Below are 15,173 nucleotides of genomic sequence, written 5' to 3' on the forward strand. Positions count from 1 at the left end.
TGGCGGGAACCATAGGAACCCTCCCAGCAGGGCAAGCGGAGAAACAGGGGGGGATAGGCCCAGCGTCTTGTTCAGTTTGTCCCAAATCAAAAGAGACTGTACAGTGAGCGGGGAGACATCCACCGATAACCCCCTATATTCCGGGGACAACCAGGGCGCATAAGCCAAATCTCTCCCAGCTAGCCATTTTTACAGAGAGACCCACACTTTTGACTTAGTATGAAATTTCCAATTAAGTATCCTCTGTAGAACAATAGCCCTGTGGTACCTCTGGATATCCGGAACCCCCAGACCCCCCGTCAGCTTCGAGCGTTTCAGCAAGGCCATGGCTATTCTAGGTTTCTTTGTGTTCCACACAAATGTCGACAGAATGCTATTCAATTGGGTAAAAAACAGTTTAGGGAGGGAGATGGGTATCATTTGTAAAAAGAATAATACTCGGGGCAGGATATTCATTTTAATAATATTAATGCGGCCGAACCACGTAAAAGCGGTTTTGGTCCACTGCAACAAATCCGCCTTGATCGCATGTAATAAGGGGGGGAATTTAGCGGCATATAAGGCATCAAAGCAGTTGGTCAACTGGATGCCCAGGTATTTAATAGAAGACGTGGCCCAGGTAAAGGGGAATGCTAATTGCAGGTGGTCCGCTTGAGGCGGGGCGAGGTGAATAGGCAAAATCTCCGATTTGGAAAGGTTTATCTTGAAATTGGATAACTCACCAAAAGTCCTCAGCTCCTTCAACAGAACCGGCAACGAGATCAGGGGTTCAGAGAGATAAAGGAGCACATCGTCCGCATACGCCGACAGTTTGTGCTCCGTCATCCCAACCTTCAGGCCTCTAATGTCTGCGTTCGCCCTCACCCTGCAGAGCAGTGGTTCCAGTACCAAGGCAAAAAGGAGAGGAGACAGTGGACACCCCTGTCTCGTGCCGTTTCCAATCGGGAACCGGGAGGAAAGCACCCCATTCACCTTCACCTGTGCACACGGAGTGGAGTACAAGGCCATAATCGAGGACATCATATGCGTCCCCAACCCCTGAGCCTCCAGTACCACCCATAAGTACCCCCAGTCGACGCGGTCAAACGCCTTTTCGGCGTCCGTCGAAAGGACGATACAAGGTTTAGGATCAGGACTGTTACGTGCCCAATGAATGAGTTGGATTGCCCTGATGGAGTTATCTCTCGCCTCCCTGCCACGAATAAACCCTGCTTGGTCTGGGTGAATAATTTGGGGCATAAGACTCCAAAGTCTGTTTGCCAGGACTTTTGCTAGAATCTTAATATCGACGTTAAGAAGGGAAATCGGTCGATAGCTCTGGGGGACGGTAGGATCTTTGCCCTCTTTTGGCAGCACCGTAATGTGTGCCAACAGTGCTTCGGTTGGGATAGGCTTCCCCTCCGCGATGGAATTAAAGTAGGTGCACATATGTGGCGTTAAGAGGGGCAGGAAGATCTTATAGTAGGAACCCGAAAAACCATCCGATCCCGGGCTCTTGCCCTTGGGCAGGGATTTCACCGTTAGCACAATTTCCTCCGGCGAAATCGGCCGCTCCAAGTCGACGCATTGTTCCGCCGTAAGTGTAGGGACTCTCGCCGACGCTAAAAATTCTTGAATGGCAGCAGACTTGGGAGGCTGAGCGTGTGCGGGCGAGGCCGGGGAAAGGTTATAAAGTTGGGCGTAAAATTCCTGGAACCCCGAGGCAATCTTGTTGGATTGGACCCAAACGGCACCCGAGGGGGAACGGAGCTTCTGTACATAAGCTTGAGCATGTTTCTTGCGAAGGGCCCTGGCCAGCATACGGCCGCATTTGTTTCCATGTTCATAGTACCTGTGTGAAAGATGCCTGGCCTGCCTACACGTGTGGCGATCTAATAAACGTAAAAACAGGTCACGCAATTCAAAAAGCTTCTGCTTAGCCTCTGGGCTCCCCCCCTGCTTATGGGAGAGTTCTGCCGCCTGTAAGGCGGCCAGAACCCTGTTGAAATCCTCTTGACGTGCTTTCTTGATTTGGGAACCCAATGATATCAGTTCCCCTCTAATCACGGCTTTGTGCCCCTCCCAAAGCACACCCGCACTTATCTCATCCGAGGCGTTTTCCCTAAAATAGTGGGAGATGGTCTCCGACACCTTGGCAACCGCAGCAGAGTCATCCAAGAGATTTTCGTTCAGTCTCCACGTCCAGGCCCTGTGGGGACCAGATGGTAATTGAATGGTCACGCCAACCGGTGCATGGTCCGAAAGGGTGATGCTGCCAATGGATGCCGTCTACAGAAGCTCAAGCGTGGGACGGTCAACATAGACATGGTCTATGCATGGTTATACGTCATGGACGGACGAGTAATAGCTAAAGTCTCGTCCCGAGGGATGCAAAATCCTCCAGATATCAAGTAAAAGGTGTGCCTGCAGTGATTTGCGAAAGTGTTTGAAAAAGGCATGGGAGTGTGAGGGTCGGGTGCTCGAAGTGTCGAGCAGATGGTCCGGGCAGACATTAAAGTCCCCGCCTAAAATTAAATACCCGGCTTTAAAGTCTGTCAATAGGTCAAGGGTAGCGTCCAGGAAGGTGCCCTTTAGGAAAACAAATCGGCCCTGAGGGTCAATTTTGCTATCCACTGGCTGAAAAGGGCACGTCTTATGGAACGCTATGGCAGTCCCTCTGGACTTGGCCTTAGGAGATGTACTGTGAAACCACTGATTAAACATATGGGTGGGCAACCTGGGTAGGGAATGGCTGGTGAAATGTGTTTCCTGCAGGAAGACCACTTGGGCCTTCAACTTTTTAAGTTCCCACCACAATTTGTTCCTCTTCCCCGGAGAGCAGAGACCCCGTAAATTGTAGGAAATTACCTGGAGTGTAGACATGGGAGAGTTGGAGGGTGGAGGACTGGGCAAGCGTCCCAACCCGCCTGGTGTAAGGACCGCAGCAACAGCAGGCTCCTAGGAAAAGGGGGGAGTGAAAAAAGAGGGAGAAGAAAAGGGGAGAGATAGGGAGATAAAAAACACAAAAAAATAGTACAAAAATACCAACAACATAAAAACAAAACAGCTACATCAAAATTAGACAATGCAGCAGTTTGGGGGGAGATGGGACCCACCCCACTATCCGGGGGGGCTCCTAGCCCCCTCCTAAAGTCCCAACAGGGAACTAAACCCATGGATGGATGGCCTATGTGGGGAACGTAAACCAAAACAAGGGGGAAAAGGAAGGTCCCCGCCCCGCCCACCACATCTGAGAGCAGAATAGCCTCAATTCGGGAGAAAAACCGATCCAAAAAAGCAACAAAAGTAAAAAATAAAAGAGGAGGAAAAAAGGGGTGAAGCCCAGTGTGGGCTGATTGCATTCGGGGACGTGGAGTCTGGCCGATCCCTGGCAGAGGCCCCCCCGCCACGGTAGCCGCACAGCAAACTGCAGACCGCGGAGGGGGGGGGGTCACGGAGGTAGCTACGATGGCAAAAGAAAAGGGGGAAATAAAAACAGAAACCAAAACACATTAAAAACCCCCCTCCCCCCACCCCTGGTGCCCCGCAAAGGGAAGAAAAAGGGGGCGCCGTGGCAGACCACCTTCCAACATTGGGAATGTAAACATTCTCCGCCCTGTAGGCCTAATCTGATAGTCAAACAGTAACAAGGGCTGGAGAGAAGTCACCAAAAATTCTTGCGGCCACGGCAGCCACAGTCTTCGGCCGCATAGGGCACATCCAGGTCCCTGGAACACCCGGGGGGGGGTACAGGGTCAAAACATCCCATTTACAATTCCAGTGGGGGGAGGCCCAGACACCAGCAATCATAGTAGAAAAAGTCCGCAATCAGCCGTCTATCACACAGCCCAGGCTCGGTATCAGTCTCGGGTGGTAGAAGGAACCACTGAAGAGTTGCGGGTTGAACTATGTCTGTCCCTCCGTCGATGCTTGCGTGTGACTGTAGACCATCTGTGAGGAAGGGGGGGGGACAAGCAAGTCGCTCGGGGGTCCTCTCCAATCCAGAAAGTCCACGGGATTCAGCCCCAGAGAGGATAGAAAATGTGGAAGATCGTCTTTTGTGCACAGGGTCACCTGCCTGCCATCCTTAAGCACATGCAGAGAGAAGGGGAAGCCCCAGCGGTAGGACAGTCCTGCAGCCTGGAGCACAGAAAGGAGCGGGCGAAGGGCTCTCCGCCGCATGAGGGTGCGCCGCGAGAGATCCTGATAGAAAGTCAGTCGAGCACCATCAAAATCATAAAAGGGCTTACCCCGCACTTTTTTCATAATCCGGTCCTTGATAGTATATTTGTGAAGTTTACAGATTATATCCCTGGGATTGTCAGCGTCTTGAGACGGGGGGCGCAGTGCTCTGTGGGCTCGGTCTATTTCAATAGGAGCAGTGGCTGGGAGTCCCAATATGTCCCTAAAGATATCAGTCAGAGTGGGGACAATATCCCTGGGTCCAGTAGCCTCCGGGAGCCCCCTGATCCTGATATTGGCCCTCCTGCTGCGGTTTTCAACATCATCCAATTGCCCCAGCAGTACCTCAAGCTGATGGTCTTGTGTTTGGCACCTAGATTGCAGCAGAGCAATAGCGGGGAGAGTCTCCTCTAGTTTTTCCTCCAGGGCCTCCACTCTGTGACCCAGATGTGTAGTATCAGCTTTAAGCTGGGCAATATCAGCGGTGAAAGCCTTCTCCACTCTGCTAGTGAACTTTTCTAGGTCCTCTCTGGTGGGGAGAGACATAATATGGCGGCGTATTGTGTCATCTCCCATGAGGTCTGAGACCTCTGAGCGGCCATCCAGGGACCCGGGGGATGCAGGGGGGGCCGAATCGCTTACCGATCCTGGGGAGGGCACCGGAGAAGCCAGGGGAGACGGTCCGGTCGACTGGGAAGGCGTCGCTGTAGCAGGCTGTGAGGATTTCCCAGCTTTCTGAAGTTTCCCGGTCGATATTGGGTCCATCGCGGCCCTGTCTGTGGGGGCCCGGGAAGAACTGATCCAGCTGTCCCTGCCGCTTCTTGTTACCCTGCGGCGGTCGGGAAGACTGCCGGGATCGTTGGGACATTGAGCCCGGTGATGTGGATCGGATTTCCCCGCTGAGGGCAGCTGATATGTGCGGCGATGGAGCGGAGCTGAGGTGAAGCACTTCCTCACTCCTCCATGGTCAGGACACGCCCCCCCAAAAGGAGGCTTTTAATAATGTTTCCAGCTTCTTATCAGTTGGATCTTTAAATACCTGAGCATTATCCAAAGGACAGGTCAGATTTCTATTCACGCAAGAAACAGCCGCATCGACAGATGGGACCCCCCATTTCTTGGTGAAACTTTCCTCCAGAGGATAAAGCATAGAAAACCTTTTAGGAGGAGCAAACAGTTTATCGGGATGTCCCCAATCCTCATACAACAATTTATCCATTAAGGGATTAATTGGAAAGGAAAAGGCAGGTTGTGGGATTTTCCTGACTCCCAGGGAAGAAACAGAGGACGTAGCGATCTCAGCAGCAGGCATTCTGAATGTGGTACGCACCAATTCAGTATAATACTGCACCTGTTTTCTGAGCGCCTGGGAGGAGGGGACTCTCTCCTCTTCCTCTGATTCATCCGACTGCTCAAGATACCTGTCCCAAGATAGGGATCTCTCCTCATTGTCAGAAGTGTCATCTGAAAGAGGAATCTCAGCAGAGGGAGGAGATCTACCCCTTTTCCTGCTTTCTTTCAGGGAAGCTGAAATAAAATTCATGATTCTCCCTTCAAAACCTTCCAATGTAGCCCTAAGGGAGTCCTCAGTGATGTATACCGGGGCTGAAATATCAGGAGAGGCTGCAAATCCTGACAGGGGCACTGACTCATCCTGTGAGGCTGACTCCAGTCTTGCAGGGGGGGGATGGTAACCTACAGGCATTTTTAGAACCCCTAGACCTAGGCGGTGACTTACCAGTGTCCTTGTTATCTCCCCCTGAGACCCTCTTACAAGGAGACATAGTCCTAAGCTACAAAGCAGAGGTACTAGTACAAAGTGCAATCACTGTTGTGCTTAAAGTCTCACAATAAATACATATGCTTAAACTGCACAACCTGATGCTGAGTAGGTTTGTCTTAGATTTGCCTGGATCCAATCCCTTGGGATGCTTACTGCCCACAGCTCCTGTGTCTCCACTTACAGCCCCCTGACGCTCTGGGCTGTAAAACTGCGCAGTACAGCGCCGTGCACACCGAACGACGCGGCTCGCAAACACACTCCCGCCTCCTCCATTAGCACGGAAGCGTGCTTGGTGTGCGTGCACGAGGACTGCCGGTATCCAGGGGGGAAGGGAATTGCCATCGGAGCTGTCTGGGACCCCCAGACTACGTATTACCTTCATTGTGGCTGAGATTGCAGTGGAGACATGAGTCATCTGGGAGAACCAGGCTTCACTGAGCGTGTGTATCTGAAAGGCATGTAAGTATGCATCAGGCTGCTCTTACTCCCCCTAGTGGTGGAAACCAAGTAAGACATACAACTACTCAATGAAGAAATCCATAATATAATTTATACAGGATTAACTTCCCTTACCTGTCCTCGCCGCAGGAATTGCTGAAAACAGACAGATTCCAGCCTTCACCCATCACGGCGGGCAGAGTTGTGCCAACCTTCAGGTTTTTTTTGGGGTTCCTTCTCAGAAGAACCTCCTACCTGGACCTTGTAAAAGACTCTGCCAGAAACTTTCGTGCCACTATGTAAATAGTACAGTAAGTCTGGTTTTCCCAGAGCCCAGTCTTCCAATAGGAGAGGACTTACAGGCAAAACCTCGTTTCTTCAGATGATGAGGCCCGGGTACCATATCCTCTTGGGAGTCAAAATATCGGCCCGAGATATGGATCCGGTTTGTTGTAGCCCTTAGGCCCCCGCAGGGACCTGCACAGAACTTTCTTCATAGCACATGTTTTATGTGACAAACCACCACTGGCAAAGGGAAAAATGAGGTGCCTCCCATATGGGAGGGGTTATATAGGGAAGGAATTCTCCTTAATTGGGGGTTAACCAGTGTCCCATCAACAGAGGTGCCTATATAACTCATTATGTAATGATCCTGTGTCCCGTGATGTATGATCAAGAAATAAGCATACGGCACCTGGTATTCCCAGTCGGTCTTCCATCCAGTTACTATTCAGGCCCGACAATGCTTAACCTCCGAGATCAGACAAGATCGGGCACTTTCAAGGGGATGGGGCCATAGGCGATCTCTTTGGGCACTCTCAACCATCTTGACAAACGCCAACATGGTGATCTTGGGAAACAAGCTAAAAAAACCAAGTCAATGCCAACATTGGAGGCTAAGCAGGGTTGGGCAATCAGTTTACTTGCCTGAAATAGGCATCTCAGAACTGCCATCTGGCTGCTTCCCGGGTTTCCAACTCCTTCAACTAATCCCAGGAGACAATACTTCGCCTCCATCCTGGTGGAGGTTCCAAACACCCGATCAATGGTTCCTGTCACCTCCGTCCAGTAGCAGATCAACTTCGGGCATCTCCAAAACATGTGCATCATGTCTCCCCCCATGTTCCCGCACCGGGGGCAACTTGCGTCCGGCCGTTCGGCCAAATTGAAAAAGTTTACGAGGAGCATAATAAGTTCTATATAATAAGAACAGATGTGACATCCTCTGAGAGGAGAGCCACAATTGACCACAGGCAGTATTCCTGTGGCCAATTATAGCTCAAGGGGGTTTAGTACACACCCCACACTATATAAGGCAGCCAGCGCGGCGGCCTTGTATAGTGTGTTGCGGCGGTCAGGGAAAGAGGACGATAGGCAGGGACAGTGTCTTTACTGCTTGGGAACCTAGCACTGTTACAGTGGGTGTTATGTGCCTCCTGCACAGTACACACCTGAAGCTACCCTTTATTACTGGTGTTCAATTTTTGCAATACAGGCATCGGCAGTGCAGAAGTTAGAGTGGGTGTTGTGTGCCTCCTGCACAGTATACACCTGAAGATACCCCTTATTGCTGGTGTTCTGTTTCTGTAATGCAGGAACCTAGCACTGTTACAGTGGGTGTTGTGTGCCTCCCACGCTTGTCCTTATTTTCGGCAGCTGGACGTGTTGAGCCACATCATGGCTTGGTCGGATGTGAAAGACCAAGCCCTCCTAATGCTCCTCATCCTCTCTCACCCAGGCTCAGGGTACTAGCTTGTGTTCTGTATACACTAGGCTTTCTTCTGTATACCCTATCCTCTCTTTATACTCTAGCCTGTCGTTTATGTACACTAGACTCTTTGTTTACCTCATAAATGGCAGTGTATATAGAAGGAAGGCTAGTTTATACAGAGAGGCTAAGGTATACAGAAGGTAGGCTAGAGAATAAAGAAGACAGGCTAGTGTATACAGGACACATGCTAATGTATAGAGAAAACAGGCTTGGTTATAGAGAGAGACTGAGACTATTATATTCAGAAGAAAAGCTAGTGTATAGAGAGAGGCAGGCTGGGGTATACAGAGAGGCTAGTGAATACAGATAGGGTGATGTGTACAGAAATGCTAGTGTATACAGAGAGGCTATAGTATACAGTTATTCTGGGGTATACAGAGAGGCTAGTTTAAAGAGAGGCTAGTGTATACAGAATACAGACTCGTGTATGCAGATAGGCTTGAGTATACAGAGATGCTAGAGTAAACAGTGAGGCTGGGGTACACAGAGAGGCTAGTTTAAAGAGAGGCTAGTATATACAAAGATGTTGGTGTATAGAGAGAGTCGAGTGTATACAGATAGGACAGTGCATATAGAGAGACTAGTGTATACAGAAGACAGGCTTGGGTATACATCCAAGCTGACAGTGTATACAGAAGCCTGGGTAGTGTATACAGAGACTCTAGTGGATACAGAAGACAGGCTGGTGTATTCTAGCCAGTTTTTAAAGTCTAGTGTAAACAGAAGACAGGCTGTGGTATACAGAGGGTTTAGTGTATTCAGAGAGTCTGGTGTATAGAGATGCAAGGGTGTACAGAGAAGCTAGTATATATAGAAAACTACAGCATACAGAAGAAAGGCTAGTGAATACAGAATAAAGGCTGGCTTCTACGGAGAGGCTAGTGTATGCAGAACACTCTCTAGGGTATAAAGAGAGGGTAGATTATACAGAGAGGCTAGTGCATACAGTGAAGCTATTTTATATAGAAGCCTGGTTAGTGTATACAGAGAAGCTAGTGTGTACAGAAGAAAGGCTAAACAGGCTATAAAGAGAGACAAGTGTTTACAGAGGACAGTTTGGGGTATAGAAAGATGCTAGTTTATACAGAGAGGGCATACAGAAGACAGAAGACGGGCTAGTGTATTCAGAACATAGGCTAGGTATTCAGAGAGTCTAGTGTATACAGTCGGCGAGTGTATAAATAAGACTGGCTAGTTTACACAGTGTTTACAGAGATGCAAGGGTGTACAGAGCAGCTGGTATATAAAGAAGACTACAGCATACAGAAGAAACGCTAGTGATACAGAATACAGACTCGTTCATGCAGATAGGCTTGAGTATACAGAGATGCTAGAGTAAACAGTGAGGCTGGGGTACACAGAGAGGCTAGTTTAAAGAGAGGCTAGTATATACAAAGATGTTAGTGTATATAGAGAGATTAGTGTAAAGAGAGAGTCGAGTGTATACAGAAAGGACAGTGCATATACAGAAGATATTCTTGGGTATACATCAAAGCTGATAGTGTATACAGAAGACTGGGTAGTTTATACAGAGAGTCTAGTGGGTACAGAAGACAGGCTGGTGTATTCTAGCTAATTTTTACAGTCTAGTGTATACAGAAGACAGGATGTAGTATACAGAGGGTTTAGTGTATTCAGAGAGTCTGGTGTATACAGTCGGCGAGTGTATACATAAGACTGGCTAGTTTACACAGGGTTTACAGAGATGCAAGGGTGTACAGAGAAGCTAGTATATATAGAAGACTACAGCATACAGAAGAAAGGCTAGTGAATACAGAATAAAGGCTGGCTTCTACGGAGAGGCTAGTGTATGCAGAACACTATCTAGGGTATAAAGAGAGGCTAGATTATACAGAGAAGCTATTTTATATAGAAGCCTGTTTAGTGTATACAGAGAAGCTAGTGTGTACAGAAGAAAGGCTAGAAAGGCTATAAAGAGAGACAAGTGTTTACAGAGGACAGTTTGGGGTATAGAGAGATGCTAGTTTATACAGAGAGGGCATACAGAAGACAGAAGACGGGCTAGTGTATTCAGAACATAGGCTAGGTATTCAGAGAGTCTAGTGTATACAGTCGGCGAGTGTGTAAATAAGACTGGCTAGTTTACACAGTGTTTATAGAGATGCAAGGGTGTACAGAGAAGCTAGTATATATAGAAGACTACAGCATACAGAAGAAAGGCTAGTGAATACAGAATAAAGGCTAGATTATACAGAGAGGCTAGTGCATACAGTGAAGCTATTTTATATAGAAGCCTGTTTAGTGTATACAGAGAAGCTAGTGTGTACAGATGAAAGGCTAGACAGGCTATAAAGAGAGACAAGTGTTTACAGAGGACAGTTTGGGGTATAGAGAGATGCTAGTTTATACAGAGAGACTAATGTATACAGAAGACAGGCTAGGGCATACAGAAGACGGGCTAGTGTATTCAGAAAATAGGCTAGTGTATACCGAAGACAGGCTTTTGTATGCAGAAGACCGGCTAGTGTATACAGAGAAACTAGTGTATAACAGAGTGTATATAGAAGACAGGCCAGGGTGTAAAGAAGACAGAGTAATGTATACAGAAACAGAAAACATGCTCGTGTATATAGAGAGGCTAGTGAATTTAGAGGGTAGGCTAAGTGATAACAATAGACAATCTTGGATATACAGACACATTTCATCATTTCATCTAGTTCGCATCTCTAATGAAGTTTGTCTCATTGCCATGTTATGCCTTTTCATTCTTATGCTAAATATAGACTACACGATTTTAATCACCCACATCAAGCATGCAATAAAACTATCATACATCAAAATAAACCATGTACTGCCAAAACAATAACGGCCAATAACTTAAAAAATTACTTATCAGTCAATGACTTAACAAAATAAACTTTGCACTCTTTTGCTCTATTTTGCATATTTGTAATTCTCCACATCAACTGTCACTTTGATATCACCACTGACGACACACCATCCTGACTTATTTTGCTTTATTTATTATTAGAAATAGAGAGTACTATCTCAAAACCAGTTAAATCTATTCACTTCGATGAGGTCTACCGCTAATTGTACGGTAATGCAAAATGTTCACAAAACCATCCATTTGCTACCAGACATGCTGCACATATTATGAGTAATGTAAACCTTTTAAAGCCGGCACATTAAGAATAATGCAACCATCTCTCTACCCCTATGCAATAGGATTCTCTTTCTGACTCTATTTTGTATATTACTTCAACTGTCACACTGATAACCATTTGTAACACATAACACTGGCAACACATTTTTTAAAAGCAGCAAAATGCGAGAAAGTGGTTGCAGTAGCAAAGGATAGCAATAAAGTTTGATTACATTAATAACACATAATGCAACTATTTTACATTCACATCAAGCATACATCCTATTGTAAACTGTCTATCACTATTAATTTTCAGGGTTACTGATACATTATGCGGATAACCAGTGGAAACGGAGAAATGTCAGTGTAAGCCGTCTTCGTGCGTAACAAAATTAATGGAACGATTTACACGTTGGAATTTACAAGCTACGTTAATTTACTCTTAAATAATGTATACCCTTTAGCTGCTTAGCTCACACTTTGCTGTATGTAGCCGCGTTTACTGTATTAATGGTTTCATGTAAGTAACCAATGGGGATTGACATTTCATGTCTATCCCACATCTCTAATGCAATTTGTCTCTTTAAAATTTCATACTTTTCCGGTTATTATACTTTCTCATCCTTAAAGACAAGTTGCTGATATTTTATGATTACAGCAATCATCTCATCTAATTGCTAGTCCGATATTCTAACTTGGTATTACTTTGCAAGGCTCTATTGAACAATGTAAAGGTAAGCTAGATATTTTGTGTATTTCCACTTAAACTCGACCTGTTTATACTGTCTCAATATTATCCTTTCTAATTTTGCTAAATTAGATTATAGGGTTTGCTATGTCTAAATCCACCTTTATTACGTATACTGCTACTTTTAGGATAATACAAAACCATCTTTTGCTTCTTTACACGCTTCACATATTAAGAGTAATGCAATGCTACCGATGTGAACAGTTCAATTACTCTTCTTACATTTAGCTGGTATCTCTCTGCTATAGGAAACTGAATTTGTATTACAACGATAACTCATCTAATATCAGTCCACTCAGTGCTACCGGGATAACTTTTTCATTTAGAGTAATGAAATGATTTCTCAGTCATTTTGAAGCTACTGCAAAAAACGCTTCCGATCTCTTTTCAACTGCAATACTTAAGCTCTGCAATATAAAGGAATATTTAGCTGCTTAGCTCAAACTTTGCTGTACGTAGCCGTGTTAACTTTATTAATGGTTACCAATGGGGATTGACATTTCATCTCTAATTCACATTCACATTTCTAATGCAGTTTGTCTTTTTGCCATGTCATCCTCTGCCAGTTATTTTCCTTTCTTATCCTTATGCTATATTTGGGATATATTTACTACATTATTGAACCCGATACACGTAATGAACCCGATTGATAAAAACCTACACACGTCGTTGCTGTCATTTCCTGTATTTCCACTTAAACTCGACTTGTATATACTGTCTCAATATTAATCTGTGTTATTTTGCTATATTTATGATTAGAATAACCAGATTACGATCTCTATATCCTGGTAAACCAACTCACACAAAACCATCTTATTTCTACCTTACACGCAGCAATAAATATTAGGATATTAACATTTAACCGGTATCTCTCTGCAATAGTAAACGGAATGGGTAGATCACTCATCTAATATCAGTCTTCTCAGTGCTACCGGAACAACTTTTACATTTAGAGTAATGGAACGATTTCTCAGTTTTATGAAGCTACTGCAACTAACGCTTTGGATTTCTTTCCTGTTAAATTACGCTCTGCAATATTAAGCCATGTAAATTGTCCTATTGGTCTACTAACAATGCTATGTATAATAATACAAATATTTCAAAAGCAATATCGTCTCACTACAATACTTACACTCTGCATAATAAATATGATTAATGCGACTAATGCTAATAATAAAGTCGTCTAAAACTCGGCTATAGGTAGAGAATAAAACTATCTTACATCAAAATAAACCATGTACTGCCAAACCAATAACGGCCAATTACTTAACGTCTATCAGTCAATGACTTAACAAAATAAACTTAGCACTCTTTTGCTCTATTTTTTATATATGTAGTTCTCTACATTAACTGTCACATTGATATCACCACTGACAACACACTACTGACCTTTTAACAGCACCAAATATGAAAAAAGCACTGTAACTCTTTACATGATTTAGATGTAGTTGCATTAGCAAAAAATAAAATCATGTCTTCTGTACACGCTAGCCTTTCTGTATACAGTAATCTTTCTGTGTACACCAGTCCCTCTATATAGACTAGCCTCTCTGTCTTCTGTATACACGTGCCCGTAACCTATATACACTAGCCTGCCTTCTTTTTACAATAGTCTCGGTGTCCCAGCCTCTCTGCATACACTAGCCTCACTGAATTCCCCAGACTCTCTTCTGTATACACAAGCCTATCTGTAAACAATAGCTTGTCATCTGTACACACTAGCCTCTCTGTATACACTAGCCATTCTTCTGTATACACCAGGCTCAGGGGAATAACATTAGCCTATCTGTATTACCTTGTTTGACTTTTCTGATTTCTGTTTCTTTTCTAGGGTCTACCTCGCCGTATACCCAAGCCAATCTTATTACCCCAGCCTCATTCCAATTATAATAGCCTCACTGTATACCCCAGGCAGTCTTGTGTTGGGTTTTTTCAGTCTGCTCAGCCATCTTCTTGTAGGGTTCTTTGGGTCAGCCCTTGCTCCCTTTTCCCCACGTATCCTCTCATTCACAAGAAGTTCATTCTCATGTCTGGGTTACCTTGGGCATCAGGCTCATCCTATCCTTCACGGGACATTAATTTGGGTTTGCGTAGCTTGCAGGCTCTTAAGGGGTTCCTTCTCATCTTCAGGTCAAGAGTCGGTGGGTTCTACTCTCACAGCGGTAACTTACAGTTGGCGTTTGGGCATATGTCATTTTATGGATGGGATCTTTACCTTTCCTTTTCCACCTATACTTGTGTCTTTTTGCCCTCTTTTCAAGCATACTGACCATCCAGGCCATGGCACACCTCAGGCCTTGGTTCTTAACCACTACAATACAGGGCACTTTCGCCCCCTTCCTTCCCAGCCCAATTTTCAGCTTTCATCGCTCTAGAGCTTTCAGTGACAATTGCGCGGTCATGCTACACTGTACCCAAATGAAATTTTTTTCATTTTGTTCGCACAAATAGAGATTTATTTTGGTGGTATTTATTCACGACTCCGTTTTTTATTTTTTGCGATATAAGCGCAAAAAAGCGGAAATTTGGAAAAAAAACAATATTTTCTTTTTTCTATTTTAAAAGAAATCCAATAAAATCAAATTTTGTCATAAATTTAAGCCAAAATGTATTCTGCTACATGTTTTTGGTAAAAAAAAATCCGTTAAGTGTATAATAATTGGTTTGTGTGATCACGGACATATGTACGCAAATGATCATGTACATATGTGTGCAGGTGATCACGTACATATGTGTGCACATAATCATTGGGACAAGTGATTTTAGTGGGACATATGTGGGGGACATGTTTTTATTATTAGGGACATGTGTTTTTATTTTTTGGGGACATGTATGTTTTGGGGACATGTGTGTTATGGGGACATATGTGGGGACTGTGTTTACACTGTGTGGTGTGTTGTGTGTTTACACTAGACTGAAGATCAGTGAGTAAAAAGCTGTAAAAAACAGCTCATACTCACTGATCATTAGCCGGCTGCAGCAATCTACTCTCCTCTCCTCAGCGATGACTTCTGTGTGAGGAGAGGAGGAGCCGATTGCCTAGCAACCGGCTGTTTGTTTACATCACATGACGGCCGTGATTGGACACGGCCGTCATGTGATCAGGAGGGCCAATCACAGAGCCCTGATTGACATTCCTGAACGTCCTATCAGAAGTAGACGTCTC

At 45.2% G+C, this 15,173-nt stretch overlaps 1 pseudogene; it reads right to left on the reverse strand.

Moving 5' to 3' along the window:
• Positions 1–7,064: 7,064 nt before the first annotated feature.
• Positions 7,065–7,183, reverse strand: LOC143999360 (5S ribosomal RNA; annotated as a pseudogene).
• Positions 7,184–15,173: the final 7,990 nt, after the last annotated feature.

The sequence above is a fragment of the Lithobates pipiens genome, unplaced genomic scaffold, assembly GCF_037356315.1.
Source record: "Lithobates pipiens isolate NorthernLeopardFrog02 unplaced genomic scaffold, aLitPip1_a1.2 Scaffold_19, whole genome shotgun sequence".
NCBI classification, from domain to species: domain Eukaryota; kingdom Metazoa; phylum Chordata; class Amphibia; order Anura; family Ranidae; genus Lithobates; species Lithobates pipiens.